Source organism: Athene noctua, chromosome 7 (genome assembly GCF_965140245.1).
Source record: "Athene noctua chromosome 7, bAthNoc1.hap1.1, whole genome shotgun sequence".
NCBI classification, from domain to species: Eukaryota; Metazoa; Chordata; class Aves; order Strigiformes; family Strigidae; genus Athene; species Athene noctua.
Window position 1 is genome coordinate 524,061 of NC_134043.1, and position 20,248 is coordinate 544,308.

A 20,248-nucleotide genomic window follows, 5' to 3' on the forward strand; every position below is an offset into this window, starting at 1 on the left:
CCAGAGAGCCTTCTCCTTCAGCCTTTCCTTTTAATGACAGTGTTGGGGATTTCATTACTAAAAAATAAATTAATCTGCTGCGACACTGAAGGAGTCCTTCCTTCTTCCCGAGATGCACGTGTGTCTCCTCCACCTTGGAAGAAGGAGTGAGGTGGTCAGGGCAGAGAGGGAAAGAGGCAGCGAGTGGGGAAGGAACAAAGGTCTGAAGGCTAGTGCCAGCTGCAGAGATTTTAACTGACAAGAAGCTGCGATTTTCTTCCACGGAAGCAAAAGCTTTGGGAAGGTCACCAGAGGAAGCTTTTGGCTGTCCTTGTCCACCTCCTCCCTCCCTCTGCAAACCTCCCCCGAGGAGAAGAGGTGAGGATTCCGTTTGGGGAAGAAGAACATGAAAAGTTATTTAGTGCACTCGGACACGTCACAGGCCCCCGGAAAAGCAGGCGAGGCTCACGAAGCGGCCCGAGGCGCACCCAGCCCCACAGCCCCTCCGCAGGCGGGTTTGGGGGGTTCTGCTGCAGGGCCCGACGTGGCCGCTCCCCCGGGCCCGGGGTCTGCGCCGGCCCCTGTGCCGGGCGTGCTCCTTCCTCATCCTCACTGCTGCCCAAGCTGCCGCGCTCCCGGCAGCGTCTGCGCACAAGGTAGGAACAGGAGCCAGCAACATTTACAAGCCGTGCCCAAAACTCCAGCTTCAGGTCTAGCTTTCTATTCCCTTGTGCATAAAGCTACACTAGCTCAATTATTACTTTTTTTTTTACTAATGAGAGAAGAAAAGTTTGAACCAGTCTAGTTTACCTTTTGGAGTGATGGTACATGCCATCTTCATAATGATTTGTGATCTCACTTTCACTAGAGAAGAACATCCCCTCCCCAAACCTGACCAAACCCTCTGAAAACGTCAAAATTTTGCTCCACAGCAACCTGAGTTACTCAGGAGATGTACACGAGATGGCAAGAGACATTCCTCCAGCCACAACCCTCGCAGGCTGTTTCCCACCAAACCCTGGCAGATGGGTCCCTCCCGCCCTGAATGCCGAGGCCAGGCACAGAGGGGGGCTCTGGGCTGTGGCCAGGGCTTCCCTGCCACAAGCCCACAGGCTGTAAAAGCCCTCTGCCTGTGGCCCTGCTCTGCTCAGCCAGGCTCTGAAGTGCCTCAAAGGAGCACAGCTTCTCCTACAGAGGAACCCGGTTCTAACCCAGACACAAGGGTTTGACTGAAAACAATAAGAGAGTAAATGAGAGCAACACAAAATACGTCTGGTAAGAGGCTCATAGGCATTTTCTTCCAGACACCTACCACGAGTTCTGCTTGCTCGTTAGGAGCCTTTTCTACACCGCATTACAATAACCACGCTCTTGTAATAAACCCAATTAGTCTTGATTACACTTGTGACAACATTGTTAAGGTCACCAAGATCCCCGAGCTGGTCAGCGCCTTCCTACACCAAGAAATAATCAGATAAACGCTTGCAGAACTTGCTCGTTTTCAGCATCACAATTAAGAAAATAACCTCAACGAAATTAAGACAGTACTTGCAGTCCCATCTTTGGAATCGCTTTAGCCTTTCATCTGTTATAAATTTATTTAAATAATCTGCATAAGTGAAGCAGAAGCACATAAAGTTGTTGTTTCCTGTTTTGTTAATACACAGACCGCGTCTTCCACTGAGACTTCTCTCACAGTGCGTGCAGATTTCCCATACTAACCACCAGACACAGCTTACTAATTAAGGTTACTATTATTTTTACATAGCACATGCTACCATTCAATATAAAAAAAATACCCCCAAATGCATTATAGGTTTTATTTTGCTAGTACATGAAGCTGCTATGAAGAAATAACATATCCTAGCACTTTTCTTGTTTACTTTGTGTGACCGAATTAATCTGTTCATTCTAAAAGGATCCTGTATTACTATTAAAAAAGCAAACACCAAAAAGTATGTTGTATTACTGATATTTTAAGAAAAATCAGAACAAATTCTCCCCTCCTGTAGAGGACTACTCTCACCAAACTTGCTCTACTATTCATCCTTAATATCTAACAAGGAAAAGAGCCGTAATTTTTACTGAAAAAGGCCCATCAGCTGTTCTACATTAACTGAAAATATTAATAGCAACTCATTTCAGTAGGGAGACAGCACTTTACAAGCAATTTAAACCAAAGGAGAAAGTTGCTGCGATCTGTCTTTTCACAGCCAGGTTACGTTTGCACATCACACTGTAATATTTAACCGAGACGCCTCAGCACATCAGTGCCAACGATAAGCTGCTTTCTGCCCCCAAAACACACTCCTCCCAGTTTAAATGTGATAGACACGACCAAACTAGTGTATCTCCATAAACTGAGCAAGTAGATTGAGTACGTTACCATATTATTTGGCGTTTACCTCAAAAGCACAGTTATTAAAGCGGAAAATGTTACCATCCCTGCCTTCTCCTAATCTCTAGACTGCAAGTGATCAGGAACTGAGAATGTTGAGAAAACTGAGAAGGTACTTGAGGAGACATTACTACTGCAAGTCCAACCACGCCTTTTCCTTCAAACAGGCAAATCCTGAAGCAATGACTAATGTAAAATTATCACGGAGCAGAAGGTTATTTAAGAAGTACAAAGGTCTCCGGGGCAAGCGGGCCCTTCAGCCCCCCCGAGCCGCTCCCGGCGAGCCCCCGGCGCGGCAGCGGGGAGGGGGAGAGGCCCAGCGGCGGCTCCGCGGCGACGGCTCCCGGGGGCGTTCGCCATTTCCCCCCTCACCCGTCAGGGCCCCCCGGCACCTCCGTCCTGCCGCAGCCCCCGGGCGCGGGGTCTGGCCGAACCTGCTCTCCCGAGACTCCGTTTCCCAGCGGCCCGGCCCAGGCGCGGAGCGGCGCTCACGGCCTCCTGCCCGCAGGTACGCGCCGGAGTTCGGCCCGGGCTGGGAGCGACCCGGGGGCACGGGCAGCCCCGGGACCCGCCGCCGAGCCACCGCCGCCGCGGGCCGCAGCGCTCCCCCAGCGCCCTCAGCCCGGGCTGCTCCGCGGCGGGCTTCCGATCGGAAAAGGGGCGCAAAAAACTGCAGAAAGTTACGGCGTCAGTAGCGGCTGCCGCTGCGCGCCCCGCGGAGCCCCCGCCCGCTCCCGAAGCCGCGCGGCGCCAAGTTCCGCGGCCGCGCAAAGGTTAAAGCGCGCTCGCACGCTGAAGCCGGGCTCAGGGCGGGCGCCCGCCGGGCAGCCCCGCAGCGCGGCCGCGCCCCGCCGACCCCCGAAGTTCCCGCCGCGCCCCCACCCCGCGGCTGCGCGCTCCCGCGGGCGCGGTGCGGTACGCGCTCCGGCGAGGCGGCCCTGCCCGCTGCGGCTCCCGCGCCCGCAGCGCCGCGCACCGCCCCGCGGCGGCCGCCGGCCGCGCATCCGCCGCTCGCTCGCCCCGCGGCCGCGGAAGGCGGCGGGCCCCGGGCTCCGCGACCCCGGCCCGCCCCCGACCCGCGGCGCCCGCCCCCGGGCTCCCGCGCCGGGAGGGGGCCCCTCCGCCCGCAAGGGCCGGCGCGGCGCGGGCAGGCAGCGCGCAGGGCACGCCACGCTCCGCCGGCGCGGGAGGGCAGCGGCGCAGGCGGAGGACGGCGGCGCCGCCGCGGGTCCGCCCGAGGCGGCGTCTCCTCGGCCCCGCTGCCCCGGGCCGCCGGCGGGCTCCGCCGCGCCGCGCCCCCCCGCCCCGCCCCGCGGCCCCACACTCACCGCGCGGGGGGCGGCGGCGGGGCCGGCCCCGCTCAGCGCCGCGGCGGGCCCCGGCCCGGGGTCTCCATGGTGGCGCCGGCGCCGCCGAGCCCCGCCGCCCGCTCCGCCTGCCCGCGCCCCGCCCCTGCCGCGACGTCACGCAGCGCCCTGCCCTGCGCGCGCGCTCATTGGCCCGGCGCGGCGCAGGGCGGCGCCCCATTGGCTCCCGTCCCGCGCGGGGCCCGCCAATGGGGGCGCGACTTGAGGTTGCTGTGGTTACCGATGCCGTGAGGCGGCGCGGGGAAGGCGCCGCCGTCCCTCAGCGCGGCGCCGGGCGGGGGTCGCGGCCGGGCGGGACGGGGCGGGGCGGGAAGCGGCGGCCCCGCACCCAGCGTGGCCGGGGGGGTCGCCCGCCCGCCCGCCCGGGACGAGGCCGCCGAGGCGCGGGAGGCTCCTCCGGCGCCACCGCGGATCCCGCCGGCCGCCTCGCGGTGAGTGTCCGTGCGCGGCGCGGGAGCGGGCGGGGCGCAGGTGGCTGGAGCAACTGGTTGCAAGATGGCGGCCGCGGCGGTACCGCGGAGGCCGCTGCCGGCCGTGCCCGTCCCCCGCCGCCGGCCGGGCTGTCCCGGCGGGGCTGGCCGCCGCGGGTGGCTGCCTCCCCTCGGGGGTGCCTCCTGCCCCGCCTCCGGTCGCCGTGGGAGGCCCCGCGGGCGCGGTAGCGGAGCTGCGTTCGGTGAGGCTCGGCCGGGGCTCCCGGCGGGCTGGAGAGAGCCGAGAGCGGGGACCCGCAGCGCTGGTGTCCCGGCGGGACGCACCGCCCTGAGCCCTGCTCAGACTGGTGGGTGAAGTCAAGGCGTTTGTGTAAGGCGGGAGAAACACTTCGTGTAGCGTCCTAAAATCTCCCCGGTTTGAAGGCTCTGGTACTTGCCCAACTGTGTTTATGGCACAGAGTTAGACATGGAGAAAAGAAAAGCTTGGTCGCCTTTTTGACTTATATGACTCCCCGAACACAAAACCCCACAGTTTCTGGGGGGTTTCTGACCGATGGTGTTTTCTCTCCCCCCAGTCTGCTGCTGTTACAGCTGCAGCAGGGGACTGGCCACTTCACTGACTGATCTGGTGATGACACTGTAAACGGCTAAACCAAGCCAAAACCAAATCGCCACGTGAATCTTCCCAGCAATGCATGCACTCTAATTTTATTTGGTTATGCTTTTGTCTTTTATCTTTTCCTAATACTTTCTAGTGTGCCAAGAAGGCTCCGGACATTCTCCTGTAGGCACACCTGTATTTGGGGTGTGATTCACTGCTCTCTTAACAGGTTGTCTTATTCAACCCCTTCCCCTGTTGCATTGATGCAGACTGTGCAGGAATCCCACTGAAAAATAACCATGGAAATGGTACGTGCATTTATACCGGTGTCTTTTTTTTCCGTCCAGATTAGTTCTCCAGTTTAGTGTGCAGTGGGATGCGCCATATTTTTGTCTTGGCATAAGGACACCTGACAACTCTGACGTGTTTTATTCCGTGCTGATACCTCAGGTAGAAGTGTGCCTTTACCCTGTGTTCAGAAAAGAACTGCAGGTAAAAAGTGGGAGTAGCTGAACGTGGAGAGTCACCTATAAACTCAGAATTCATATAGTCCCTTCTCTTAATTTCTCACTTGGAATGTAATCTGCTATGCTGAAAACCATGTGGTCTACTGGCATAATTTTTAATATCTGTGATATTAGTTGCCCTTTGTACGGATTAATACAGTAGAAACTTCTACAGTATGTTCATATGCCAAAGGGAAAATACTTGGCAGATGTAAACAGGGGTCTTGATTCCTCACTGCCCTGAAAATCTTACGATTCACACTCTGTTAAACAGATATAAAATGTTACTCAGCCAGAGTGGTGGCCTCCTCCTAGGAAACAGGAGTTCAGAGGAATAATAGCAGAAACTTAGTAAAAGAGAGTAACAAGGGTGAAATAAGATAAGCAGTGGAAGGGTCAAATGAGGGTGGAGAGCAAGAGAAAAGAAAAATAGAATGTGAAATCTGAATAAGCAGCTCTAGAATAAAGGGAGGAGAAAGCACAGAAGCTGTGAGAGCACTTTCATTAGTTGCAAGGTTGCTTCTGCCAAAGGTGTACTGGCTTAATTAAATCAACTTCAGATCACTCCCAACTGGTTTTACCCTGTAATCTGCATATTGTTACACTGAGCTAGCTTCCACAGATAACGGCTTTGCAAGGATGAAGCAGCTGGCTTGCCTGCCCTGCTAAATGGAGCCGTTTCTGGGGGTTGCTGTTGTGGCTGTGGAAGGCCCAGCCTGCGGGCAGGGGGTGAAGGGTGGCACGCTGCTGTCTCTAGGCCTCCCGGGCGCTGGGTGCGTCCAGGTGGCCCCCTGTGACCCTCAGCACCCTCAGGAACGGGCTGTTCCAAGCGCGCTGTAGCCCTGCAGAGCCAGGCATTGCCAGGGCTCTCTCTATTTTAGAGTTTGCCTCTTGGGCAAGATGGACGACGGTAAGAAATAATGGCGAGAAGGACAAAGTGATCTTGAGGCAGTTTGTTTTGGCACAACAGGAGTATAAAGAATTAAAAATAATATTTTGATGTCCTGTCAGATTTGCAAATACACTGAATGACTATCAGTGAAGAACAGCAATTTCATTCTATCTGGTATTAGTCATACGGTTACAGCTTTTGCATTTGCTCTGGCACCCTGAGCAGCCAATACATTATCTAATTTGACTGCTGCGTATCACAGGCCATCAGTTCCCACCCGTTTGTCACTACTGAGCCCAGTAGAGACTGAATATGTTGTAACTTTCCCATGCAAAGAGCTGCACGGTGTAGTGATTCTTCTGATTTTTTTATTCTGTTAGTTGATAGCAGTCTTTGTCAAATACATGTTTAAACTCTTATATCAATTTTAGTATCAGAAACAAACAAGTACTGTTTCTTTTTATTCACCTTCCTTGGGACATGACTTGAAAGTAAGTCGATCCTTCTTTCTTGTTCTCAGCGTCTTTTGGAAAGCACTGATTCCATTATGTTTGCAAATCTTATAAAAATCTAATGGCATGTTTTCCTTTTGAACCTTACTGGTTTCTCATCAGCCTTAAATCTGATCTCATAAAGTGATTGTGCTTGTTTTCCAGATTTGTAGACGAGCAGTTTAGTTAACAGGTATTTGCTGGTTGTTTTGCTGCTCTTGTGCTCCTTCAGTATTTCGAGTCATTCATACATTTTTCTTCTTCGGTTAGTCTATTCTGAAATTAATCCAAGTTGGAGTCTTTTTTTAATTTTTTTTTTTATATTCCACAGATGTTCACAGTCCTTGCAGAACACTGGCATGCCTGTCTTGAGTGATTATTTTGGTATTTGCAAGATTACCTAGGTTTTCTTATTTGTTGGAAGTGCGTAGGCAGAGGCTAGAAAGTGAGAATTGTCAGCACAGAATGCTCGGTCCTTGGAAATGTGGGGTTAGGAAGATAAATATCAGTCACAAAAACAGTGTTGCCTTTGTTTCTCTTTTTTTTTTTCTGGAAACTACTTAGTGCTACCTGTTTTATCTGTAATCTCTTACAGGTACTGAAATTACAAAGCTTAGGAACAAAGTAACTGGTGAAGAGAATGATGCTCATAGCAGGCTAACTGAACAAATAAGCAGCTGTGCAGCATTCACAGGGGAAATTATTTAGATGTGTAGGCTTTTTCCCCTCATTAAACCCTACAATTTGATTTCAAAAGTTATTGCTAGCCATTGTGTTGATGTCACAGCAACTCAGTCAATCATCATACAGTTGACTTTTGGTAATTTGGAAACTGTAATTTCATTTGGTTTAAAAAGCAGTAAATGTTCTCCTGCTTTTTTATTGTGGAACTGGGCAGGTGTGACACCTGATAGGTGTATTTTCGAAGTAGTAGGGGACTGACATTTTGCTATTTCAGCGAGGTGTTTTACAGAAATTTTAAGTTTCAGATGGTGGCGTTCAAAATGACCGCTCTGTCATGGGTATAGATTTCTCCCTCCCTGCGGGAAACCAAATATTGAAGAAAAGTATTTGGATACTGCCAAGCAGTTTGCATTTTCATCATATTTTTTTCTCCCATAGCTTTGAAGCATCAGGTATGAATATTTAATTCTAGATCCTGCAAAGTACTCAGCACGATCCCCAAGCTTCTGCTTACACAGCCGCTTTAATCTGGCCCCAGCCCAGCTGCAGTGGAAATGGGACAATGCTGCCCTGTCATGATATCCCTCCAGCTCTCCTGTGCCAGCAAACGTGACCGTGCAGCTGTGCGGTGAGCTAGATTACAAAATTGATCCAGTCTGCCCAGAAACCTCCCCGCAACATACACCCGTTTGGTGGGATCGTTGTCCCACTAAAAAAACCCCAAGGCACAAAACACCTCCCTCTGCCCCCCAACCCCACAAACAAATGAAAAACCCAGCTCTGAAGAATGCAGAGCTGCTTATATCTGCTCAAGGACAGGTGAAGGCCTGCTAAAATCCTGTGCAGTTCCTACTGGCTGCCACAATTCTCAAGCTGAACAAAATGCTACCCATCTTCTTACTAGGCCATATTTGAGGCCTGGAAAAAACGTTGAGAAATTTACCAAATTGTAACCTTTCTTATTAGACTAGGGATACAGAATTTCAAAGTGAAATCTAGACATTTTTATGATTAAGGAGGCAACAAAGAAAATGGATATGCAGAAAGAAGACTGATTCTGATTTATGGACAGTACGTTTCCAATTGCTGTAAATAAGAGGCTTCAGACAAGCATGGTGTAGTTTTGTAGTGGGATATTGGACAGCATTATGCATTCATTTAAAGTGAAGGTGTGCCAAATGCTTCCTTACACATAACTGCAGATTTGGCCTAGCAGAACTGGCAAAAGCTGTACAAAATGACACTGATACTCCTGACAAAATAACCGGCAGTGGCTTCTAAATCATATGAATTTTCTATCCCTCTTCCTTGCTATCTCACAGGCTGCAGATGTTCTTCTCTGACTCCAGCTATGCTACCATCAGACTAAAATCAGCTAGGCTAGCTTAAGATACGGTGACACAGTCTTTGGTGTCAGCACTAACTCATAGGTGCTGCTTCCCCAGGTTCCTCTCCCCGCCCCCCCCAATAACTCTTAGCCCTGTTTGTGTGTCTTCACCTTAAGCTCCGTTTGTGAAACAATCTGTTGAACTCTGAGCAGATTGATGCAGAATTGCTTTTAAGTATAACCCTAAATGTGCAAATCACTGCAACTGAGGAAGTCATAGCTTCTCCTAGGGTATAATAATAGGAAAAGGAGCTTGGCTTAAGGATAAATTGGACTTAGTCAGAGTAATATGTTCCTGAAGCACTGATCAAGAAAAACTGTACCCCCATACAGCATAAAGTAAGCCAGCTGACTTCGGGCAGAAGTTCATTAAGGAATGCTTACATAAATCCTTCTGGCAGCAGAGCTGTGGGGAGGCGGCCTCCAGCAGCGGGGCACTGAACCTTTCCATACAGGTTTGGTTTTTTAAAGAACAAAACCATCAGTAACAAAGCTAGCATAAAAATAGGGTAGGTGGAAATCCCTTAATTTAAAATACTACACAGAAGGCAAGAGCAAAGACAGGAGCGTGCACAAAAGGTGAGGACAGCTTAAAATCACCTGTTTCGTTCTGTAAAACAAAGAACTGGGCTTCTCTTTCTCTTCCTGCTTTGAGAAAATCTGAGCTTTAGCTAGTTAAAGAAAACAAAACTTTCATGACTCTGAAAACTGTATTTCCAATTGTTCATCTTGCAGCGCTAGAAACAAAATCACATCAGTGGGTTTATCTGAAGAGCAGTGGGGCTGTGATTTATCAACAGTAATCCAGATATGTTGTGCAGAATTTTTAAGCCCAGTCCTTGGTAGGTAATTAGGTTTTTTTAGAGTGACTTGATGACTTCTGCGTACTCTGAGCGTCTGTAGTTGTCTTCCACTGAACTTCGGCCACTACTTAGTTCTGGTTATTTTAGTATCTGTTGGTTTAGTAGACGTGATGCCTCTCGTAGGACTCCCGGTTCCGCTGCAGCTTCTTTAAAGTTTTATCTCCTGCCCAAAAATTCACATCCTATTCCACTGGCCCTGCATTATTATACATGGAATCCAGGTTTGACATTTCTGTGGTCCAGCGTGAATCCTGCCTCTTGATAAGAAGTGACTGCCGTTGAATCCTTGCCTACTGCAAAGGCATGACTTGTTAGCAGCAAAAGGGAGGCCTGTGTGTGTTTTGGGTGAGCAGATTGCCTGTGACCCCTGGCACCTGGACCCTCGCTGAGGAGACAGTGCCTGCTCGGTCCGGCGAGGTCACAGGCCATCAGGCGCTCTGTGTCGAAGGGTAGAGATGTTTATACCTCCACTGCAAAGGCGCTTCTTTACAGAAACATGTGGCGAGTCCTTCCCCCATCAGGGTGGTGGCAGGAGGCCGTTGTTTGTCCCTCAGCAGCGCCTTCCAGCGTGAGAGCCGGCCCTGCTGCTCGGGCTGCGTCACCCTGCGGGCTGGTGAGTCCTGCACTGTCGGCTCCCTCTCCTCCTCAGCTTCTCCTGCCCTTCAGTCCCTCTTAGTCCCCTCGTCTGGGCTGAAGTATTTTCTACTCTTACGCCAGTTCTCTCCTCCTTGCTGTTCTTACACCTTTAGCAACACGTTCTCTTTTCTTAGTTAAGCCCTCCCTGCGATGAAAAGATGCTTCTTTTGTAAAACCTCACAGCTTTTAGATTATCGGAAGTTAGATGTTGGCTGATGATATTAGGCCTTGAAATCTTTCTTTCTGGTTACTTACAGAGTTTTGGTGATTTTTAATTTTCTTTGCTTAACGTATGCTAGTTCTTTTAGAAAGACAGTAATTTACTTCATCTTGTGTATTTGCATAGTATGAAGAATATTTAAAACTGACACAGACTTTACAAAATACTTTGGTGTGTTTAAGCTTACGTGTGCGGTTATGTGCCGTGTCAGATCTAGACTAGAATGGCCATGACCTTGCAGAACAGAGTCTCGGGAGGACTAAGTACATGGGAAGAAGAATGGCACCAAAACTTTTCTATGGAAGTAAAAACCCAGGCAGATATTTTTTTCTTACACAATTTGGAATGATATGAATGGATAATATGAGTTGTTCTGAAATATATTTTTAAATGGTGAAAAAAATTCAGTGGTTTTTAATTTACATATGGGTTCAATTTGAAGTGCTGTGCCTTGTACAGCTCTGGGTGCCACTTATTAGAGAAAGAATGCATTTTCTGAAGTTACCAAGGTGATAGTTTTATTTCTTTCTTTTTTACTGTGAAGTTAAATGTTCTATTTATATACAAGCAAGAAGAATTTATTTGATTTGTTTCAGCAGTTAGAAGGCAGGTCAAATTTTGGACCAGGACCATCATTTCATTGGTGCTATTACTCCTCCCCGTACTTTTCTGCCCTGTTAGGTCTAGTGTCTTGTTCATGTGAATCTGATCTTTTTGTTTAAAAGAGAAGAAAGAGTCTATCGCTTTTAGATGGGTGACTGAAATGCTTGGTTCCAAAACTTGCGGGCCTTAAGAGGTAACGAAATTGCAGTATTTTGTTCCACTACTACCAATCTTTCTATAGAGTCTCAAGCTACTGCTTTGGCTTTGTTTTTCATTAACAGAGAAAAAAGAGAGTCAAGGCAAAGCCCAGATACTCTGTTGTAATGCAGGGAGCGTTGATCCCATGGCAGCTCTCTGTTACAGCATCCGTACTTCTGCTCTGCTGAAAGAGCAATGTAGATTTAACAATTTTATGTGATGGATGCCAGAGCAGCAGAGTGGTAAGTTGCTCACTGCACTGTTACAAATACCCTGCTTTCCGCACAGGCTGCCGAATAAGCAGGTACACTTTATGAGACAGACAGTTAAAGGTCAATTTAACTATGCACTTGTTATTTCTTAATAATGGAGAAAATTATAGGGTGCTGTAGTGGGTAACTCAGACTCACATCTTCCAGTAAATCTTTTAATGAACATGTTGAAGCATATTGTTTCATTTGTAATTTTTTGTTATACGTAGAGGTAATAAATAGGAAGCTAGATGGAACATTAATAAAAAAGTATATAATAAAACTCTGCAAATTTCTTGCATTCAAATCCAGAAGTCTGTTAATGATGCCTCAGGATTTCTGCCTTTAGCTCAGCAAAGCAGGATTTTGTCCAGGATTGCCCCGCCACATGCCAGGGATTGCTCAGAGCAGCTGTGGCTGCCCCCTCCCTGGAAGGGCTCAAGGCCAGGTTGGACGGGGCTTTGGGCAACCTGGGCTGGTGGAAGGTGGCCCTGCCCGGGGCAGGGGGTGGCACTGCATGGGCTGTAAGGTCCCTTCCCACCCAAACCAGTCTGTGGTAATTAACTACTGAAAGCGTCAGAGCATTTTCTCGTTTCACCCTCTCTTTCAGTTGAGCTTTGAAATTGCCAGGTGTGCTGTGTGCTGCTGGCCAAGTGGGTGCGTTTGGCCAGTGGAAATGGCTTGTGCCTGTTGTGATCCAGACAACGGAACAAAATGCCAGCTGGCTCCCTCCATTCAGGCTTGTGTGGTGGACACGGGTGGCTTGTTTTCCTACCCTTTTCATGTCAACTTGTCAACTTTTAAAAAAATTGCTTCCTTTCTTTTATTTGCTTGTTGCCATTTTTTTCTCTGTATGAAGTGGGTTTAGAGTTTATTTTATCCTGGATTTGCTACTTAGACTATTCAAAGAATAGAGAGGGAACAGTAGTTCTCTTGCAAGGCACAGATACTCGGAGAGCAGATATTTACCCCCCACCTTGTAGTGACAGAGCACTCCATGAAGCTGATGGTTTTAACTGTTACTCAAATTGATCTTCCTGCTTTGGATTAAGTTTTACTTAACGAGGAAGTAATGAGATTATCGTAGACAAAAAGGACTAGGTCTCTTTTGGGAACATACGATTTCTGATACTTGACTTTGTTTCAAACAGATCCATAATTCTTTCTGTAGGGAATGCAAAATGAAATGATAAGTCAAACGATGGACTTCTCCAGCAACTGTTTTGACACTGAATGATAAAAGTATCCTATGGTGTATTTTCTTCCTGGGGAAAGGATTGACTGAACGTTCTGGGTGGGTGCCTTTTTCAGGTAGTTAGTTCAACAAGGAGAACAGATCTAATTAAAGGCTAAAGCTGGTTATTTGTTTGTTGGTTTTACTCCGTGCTGTACAATGGGAGTGATTCTCTGCCTCTTCCCTAACTATAATTAGGATCAGAAGGTTCCAACAACTGCATGTTATTATTCCTCTTCTTTGAATGGAAACAGGCAGTAACTAAGCAATTAACATTTCCTTTAAACTTTAAAACCTAGGAAAAAACCTCACACGAAATATTTTAGAAATCTCCAGATATTCAAAAGAGCGCTGGAAATAAGGGACTTCTATGTTTGGTGTTTTTCTTCTTGAGTTTGGATGTTTTAAGGAAACATCTGGCCTAATCTACAATCAAAGTTCCTACTGATGTTGTATTCAAAGTTTTCAGTGAAGCCCGTGGTCTATTTCTGGTGTTTCATTGTGGATGCCCACTGGGTACTTCACGTGAACCACTGACAGGTGTTTAACTCCCGCGCTTGCAGAATTAAGCAACCTTCATTTGCACAAAATGTGAGTAGCTGTTAAACTGCCATCGATTATGCTGTTAAATTATATTTTGTGTATATTATTGATTTTACATTTAATAATTCAAATTATTTAAAACCTACACAACAAGTTTTGTTTTAAACAGCATGTCCAGATCATTAAATGCTGTGCCTCCCCACCCAGTAATTTTGCCCTCTGATTAGCAGCAGTTCAGTTGAGAGGAAAAAAATTCCACTCATGACTCAAATCTGCAAAGATTTATGTATGAAAATGACTTGTTGAATTGAGGCAGTGAAATCTAGGCTCCTTCAGAGGTAATGGTTAAACTCACTGGGAGAACTCCTGCTCCTGGAACTGGGACCTGAACTGGGCATGAATCATCACCAGCAGCAACACGTGGTGGGGTGTGATCGCAGTCTGCAGGCCTTGCTTGCTCCAGAAATGCTGACTGACACTTGTAGAGTTTAATTTCTATTTAAATGAAAGGGGGTAGGGTCTTGCCTTAATATTTGGTGTTCCCATATTGAAGAATATACCTGAGTCATATACCTTGGGCATAAGCAAGAGTTTACATTAGGAATGCACTGCAGTGTTTCATTGAATTGGAAGCATCATCTTTTAAGAGGTCATATTAGTTATTACCTAAACCAGCTCTGAATTGTAGTGAAATACTAAATTGTCAACAGGAGGAGAAAGAGAGGATTGGTAAACTAAACATTGTGCTTTTTACTGTTCCTACAAGATCTAGTCGTGGCTGGTTGTAGACATAGCTGATTTAGCATTCTTGGGGAAGAGTTTTCTATGTCCTGAAGGTTTCTGTTCCGTGGCTTTTCATCTTCTGTGCTTTGTCTTTCAAAGCTGCATCGAGTCTTCCAACCTAGAGCCTCTACTGAAGTGTGACCAAAACCTTGAAGTGGGGTATCTGAACACAGGCTTAGATGAACTTTTATAATACTGAAGGGGTTCTTAGATACATCAGCATTAAAGCAGAAATAAATTTAACTTGCATTGGTTTTATCATTTTGATTGGTATATTTTCAGGTTACTGAAGATAAAATACAGGTTTGTACAGATCTTGCCCTTAATGTTCATTTTCAGTGGTTTAGTGAAGTCATAATGTTGAATTTGTGCTAACAGAAAAAAAATATCCATTAAAAGGCTGAGATCAAATACAAATGTATGACATCATTGCAGAAGAGAGATATGGGTAGGCTGGAAGGGAACAAACACTTATTTAATCAAAGACGGGAGCCCTAAAAGAAAATGGCCAGTAAGTTGTTTTCTGCATCAGTTGTGTTCCTGCAGATGTACTCTTGCTTTCTTTTCAAAGGAGATGAAGCTAAGGCGAATACGTGAAGTTCTGTTAAAATACTGATATTGTATCAGAAGCATGTCAGTAGAAAGAAGAGATACTAACCATTTGCCAAAAGGATGAATAAATAAACTGGAGGTGCAGCTCTGCTGCTGCTGAGCTTACCAGTACCCATAGTTATTTTTCAGAAAGGACAGTGTTTCTCGTGCTGGAAGAAGCTTGTTATTTAAAGCTGGCCAGATGGACCCAGATTAGGATGATGGTTCCCAAAATGTGTAATACAGGAGAATGATGCTCATGTGGCAGCTGGGCAGAAAACAGTCATAAAAGGGGGTTGTAGAGAGAAGTGTGTGCGATGGATCCAGTTGTCTTAAAGCTTTCCAGTACTCCCAGTTTTTCATCAGTAAGTTATTTTTGCCTTCATATAGGGTTAGAAGAGAGTTGCTGTGTAGAGCTTGCTTCCCAAGTTTATCTGTATCAGGAGTGCTCGGATGCCCAGAAACCAAGAGAAGCAGGCAGGAGGAAGGCTGGCTGGCTGTAGCAGAGGAGTAGAATTTCTTTTAGGCTTGTGAGAGGCTAGATTGTTAGCTACCTGTGTAGCATTTTACTAAAGACAGATGTTTTGTCTGGCCTTTACTCATAATTTTGAAATTCAGCCCAATTTATTTCATTTAACCTAATAAAATCTTAACCCTGCTAAAGGTTTGATGCAGCAATGAAGCTGTCAGGTGGTATCCCTTTTCTCTATTTCCAGCTGAAGTTCCTGAACCTGACCTGGTTTTCTTTTAATTTACTTTTAAATCCTGTGCTGTTCTGCTTTGACCACGTACACCAGAGCCGGAACAGGTACTGTAGGCTGATGGACAAGGCAGGAGAATAACCAGAAGCCAGCTTGGATATAACCCTGGGGATGAGAAGTATGGGTTTGTCTGTGCGAGAGACTGCTCGTTCTGTCAAACTGGGATACGGATTGCTGATTCTTACAGGAGAGTTTGCACCCTCCCATGCAATTGTACAGCACGTAGTACTTATTGGCAGAGCTCCCTAATGCAGTTTTTTTTCTTCTTTTAGAGCTTTCCTCCAAATCTGCTGAGTTGTCTGGTGCTTAGTTCTCCAGCTCAAATGCTCCTTTGCCCTTCCCCTGCTGCTAGGGCTGCAGGCTGGGGCTCCGTGGTGGCAGTACCTAGTGGACATGTCAGCCGGTTTGTCGTGGCATGGGTGGAGAGAGAAGCACTTCCCTGTTGGAGAAGTTAATCTGATTTAGCTGTTAAGACAGCTCCTGACTGGTCCTGGCCCTCCCTCTCTAGTGGCTGCTCTCGGGTACTTGACCCGCTCTGTTCCAGCCTGGCCTGCCTGTTCTTGAGAACAAATCCGAGCTTAGGCTTCGCTGCACCTCGGGCATTTGGAGACAAGCTTGCCCTCACCCCTGGCTTTGCCGCAGTGAGCCGGGGGAGGCCTCAGCTCCTGCTGCTGGTGCCGTGGCCTGGAGCTTCCCCCTGGGGACGGGCAGTGGCGAGCTCCCGCGGGCTGGGGCTGGCGGCCACCCCGTGCTCGGGTGAGACACAAAGCTGCACGGCTCACGGAGCGCAGCGGGCCGGCCTCGCGCGCCGGACCAGAGCCGGGTGGGCACCCCGGGCAGGGCAGAGCCTCCTTCTGCCTTAGTCTGACACGCCGGGGCAGGGCCAAGAAGGGGAACTCCACGGAGTTTGGCTTATTTTAAACTTTTTGAGTTACTGGATAAAGTGTGTTGGGTTAAACACTCAGATGACTTGATACTTCGTTTGGGTTTAGGATGTTTGGATGTGAAGTGTATGCACTGTTCAAAAACCTGTGGAGTAGATTATCCCTTAATATGCGTGGAGAAGAAAACCACCCAGTATGTGGGAATCCTGGTGGTGCCAGTGCTTAGGAGACCCTTCAGAAAGGGCACTAGAAGCCCAAGTTCTCCTCCTTCATGCCCCATTGTCCCTAGCCGCTGGAGTACAATGTTTTAGGGAAGGGAAGGTACCCAGATTTCCTTGTGGCTTAAGTCTAAAGAGTATTTTAAAAGTTTAAATGCTGTCAACCTCCTTGAATTTTCCTTAATCTTTCTAGTCACAAATATTAAATGGATTGACCAAGTTTCTGGATAGTGTGTTTGGTTCAAGCTGCGTTTTATGGATGTTAATAAACCAATTGCTAAAAAAGCCTGCAGAAACAAACACATTCCCACTAAAAATATATGACAGAGCAAGAGAAGTGAAGTTACTCTTGTTCTAAGGAGTGCTGCTTAGGGGATAATCTTCCTTTACAAAAGAAGTACGTGAATGAAAGTTGTTCTGTGGTAATCTGCGAAGGTGAAAAGACTTTTAAGGCAGTGAACTTACTGAAATTGATACTTCTACACTAAGTATTTTAACTTCAAGCCCACATAGGTATATGGAAAAAGTCATTAGCTGTAACTCATTAGCTCTGTTCAGGCAGCTGCGAGCTTTTAAAGATTAATGGTTTTCATAATGAAATGTAAAGTCTGGGTTGTAGCTGTAGTACATTCAGTGCAAAATTTCAGTTGAAGCAGATGGGGGGGGGGGGCTTGCAGGGCAGAGGTTGAGCACCCACCACCACCCACCACTGTCGGTTAAATTTGTTGTCTTTAAACCTACAAATAATTCAGTCTCTGTAGAGTGTCATTATGATGTAAATACACCAAGCCTCACCCTAAACTGATTTCCCTTTTAATCCAGATTCCACAACAAGGAGAAATACTATCAGATCTCAGAATTTAATGAGAGCAGTGACATAGTGGAAATTACTCTCTTAAGGTTATCAAATGCAAACATTCCAATGGTCTCTTCAAGAGCAAAAGGATGAAGGTGCTTAAAAGCACTGCCAGGTGTATTGAGATGCAAAATCCAGTGGCTCTTGTTAAAAACTAGAATACCCCCGAAATATTTGCATTACTTGTCATGAACTAGGGTGGCAATGTAAGAGGAAGTAAATAAGATTCTGCTACATATGATTTTTCCATGCATTATGCTTGTAAGAATGAAAAATGGAAGTAGATTTTATGCTCTTTGAAACTGCTGAATCACAGTTCTTCCACTCGGCCTGGGGAGATGGAGATCAGCGGGGATTTCCTCAGAGTGCTGATGCAAAGCCTGTGCTCTGAGAACACTGCCTGACAGCAGCTCGCCCCTATCAGTGGAAAATATCTCTACTGTAATGCTGGTTTGAATGAGTAGGGACTGCAGAACTGATGATGGAGGCTTAAATGCCCTTTCAAAGGACTAACCTTGTGAAAAGAGCAGAGTCAGAGAATCTTTTGAGGTAGATTGCCCCTCTAACTGAAACACGGGGAAATTGGGTGCCAATTCTGATGTCTCACTCTGCAGTCAGGACTATCCCAGGTTGTGTTTTCCTTTGTAGGTGTATTTTCCTGCTTTTAATTTGAGGAATTCTGGTAACTGGTCAAAGTTGCTGCCTGTCTCTGGGCTGTTACAAAACTAAAAAGTCCAAATGGTTCCACGAGGTGCGTGCAGACAATCCGCCTCAAGTCTACCGCAGATAGCTTTATTTCTGTTTGCAGCCTCTCGGAATGTGGTAGCCTTTCTGGTATCTCTGCTAAGGAAAAGAAACATTGCTGTGTAAATATTAACCGTAGCACACAAACCCCCTCAAGAGACCTGCTGCTGTTTATAAGCCATGCTGCTGGTCTGTGGGGCTGCAGTGGCTCCACTGCAGAACGGTCACGCGCGGTCAGAATCCTCGTGTTGGTTCCTCCCCTTGTTTTCTTGGCCATGGGAAATACAGGTTGGGCCTGATGCTCTGAGGAGAGACTTGGTGCAGTTCTTCACTCCTCCGTTAGTAAGAATATCAGTAGGTTTACAGAAACATCAAGCCACAGTTGACTATTCACATCTTCCTGCGTGAGGCTAGGAACTGTGATGACTTACGACCTGAGAAGGAGATGTATGAAGGTCTGGTTTAGACTGGTCAGTCAAAAGGGATTTAAAATAAAGAATTTCAATATATTGTGATTCTTTCCCTTTTCTCTAAATTCAGGTATGTGGTTGATTTACACTTCAAGGGAAGGGCAAAATTCAGGAAAGGGGGGAGGGAAGCCTGGTTTTGTTTCTTTGTGAAGAAATAATTGAGAAGTAGTACTAAACAAATATTTTGAGTTTTCTTACAGTTTTTTTCCTACTTTTTCAGCTTTTGTTATTAGTGTTTTAAGTTTTCCTGTTTAACCTTAATTGACTGATTCAGTGGAAGGTTATGTCACATAATTGTACTGGAGTTTCCAGGAAGTGCTGCATATTGTAGAATTCCATGGGAAATTATGCCAGTTTGCAGCATTTCACTTTTTTTTTAAAAAAAAAAGATTCCCCTTCTGGGCCCTTTTTTAATTATGGAATTTCCAGATATGTCTACTTCCCACACCTCCTGGGAAGATTTTGGAGGATGGAAATCTAAAGAATTATGACACTAGGGATACTAAACTAAACCTAATTTACAGACTTGTAAACAACCTGAATAAATAGAATTTTCTTTAAATGTCTTTTTAAATTGATCAGACCATAGCTTAAAGATTTGTATGTTGGTGATTGAGCATTTCTTGTTCCAGTTATTTTCAGTGATTTCTCCAAGAAATAGAGAAAGACAAGCCATAGCTGACTTTTCTAAGAAGCAGCAGAAAAATATATTTTGACTTTAGGGGGAAAAGAAACAACATTTAAATTGTCTTTGTGCATCTTGAAGAAGTAAGGTAAATCCCATACTTTGCTGTGTTGTGTAAATCCCTACTTTAAGGCTTTATATATATAGTTAATTTGATTTTTAAAAAATATCTGTTCCAACAGAAGCATATATGCAATTAGAAAATTATATGTAGATAAACTGATGTATAGATAAAATATTACCATGACAGATAGGCCAAAGTTGTTTCTGATGTGGAGAATTGCGTCATTTGGATGAATTTGGCAGTGTTATATGGTTATATGTTGAAACCAAATAGTTACTTTAAGTGGAGAAAAATGGAATCAAGGGTATGAATGTGCTAACCTTTTTCTTCCTTTCTTTTTCGCTTGTCTTTCGAGGAGTGTGCAGACTTTGGAATCGAACTGCAAATTTATTTCCAGGTGACTCTTAGATTGTTGAGAGGAATGAACTCCCTCATGTATTGTCATATTTTTTTGCCTGTGTATCTTTAATTTCAGTCTTTGTGATCAAATGATGATGTTCAGTGTAACTTCGGACAATTGATACTGTCAGTTACTGTCAGAACAGATCTGAAAAGGTCCCTGTATTGTTAAGGGATGGTCACTCTTGGGTGAAGACAGATGACGTTTAGACTTTGATAGTTTTGGTTTAGTGCAAGGGACAGTTTTATAGCGTTGTTAAATAACACTGAAGAATACGCTGAAAGAACCACTGAGAAATATCACACTTTATCAATGAGCGTTCACCATTTTCTGCTCGGTTTGGTCATGGAATATTCACTGTACAGAGCCTGGTGGTCATGAATTTTCTTTGCCTGGTGACTTGCACAGTTAACAGGTACAGAATTAATACCAAACCGAGCCTCAGGAGAAGTGGGGTGTGTGTATGTGTGCTGTCTGGCTGTGATTTCAACTGCACTTACCATTTGTT

General features: G+C 46.4%; 1 protein-coding gene across 7 annotated transcripts in view; it reads left to right on the top strand.

Moving 5' to 3' along the window:
* Positions 1 to 4,042: 4,042 nt before the first annotated feature.
* The window catches only part of CCDC148 (coiled-coil domain containing 148), a 74,846-nt gene continuing 58,640 nt past the window's right edge, over positions 4,043 to 20,248 (top strand). For 3 of the 7 annotated variants that reach the window (XR_012633936.1, XM_074910409.1, XM_074910413.1), the window contains exon 1: positions 4,043 to 4,175. The gene's annotated coding sequence lies outside the window, so the exon portion shown is untranslated. Of the gene's footprint in view, positions 4,176 to 19,695; positions 19,738 to 20,248 lie in introns of all 7 variants that reach the window. The other 4 variants (XM_074910412.1, XM_074910414.1, XM_074910411.1 and 1 more) reach the window with 3 other exon arrangements.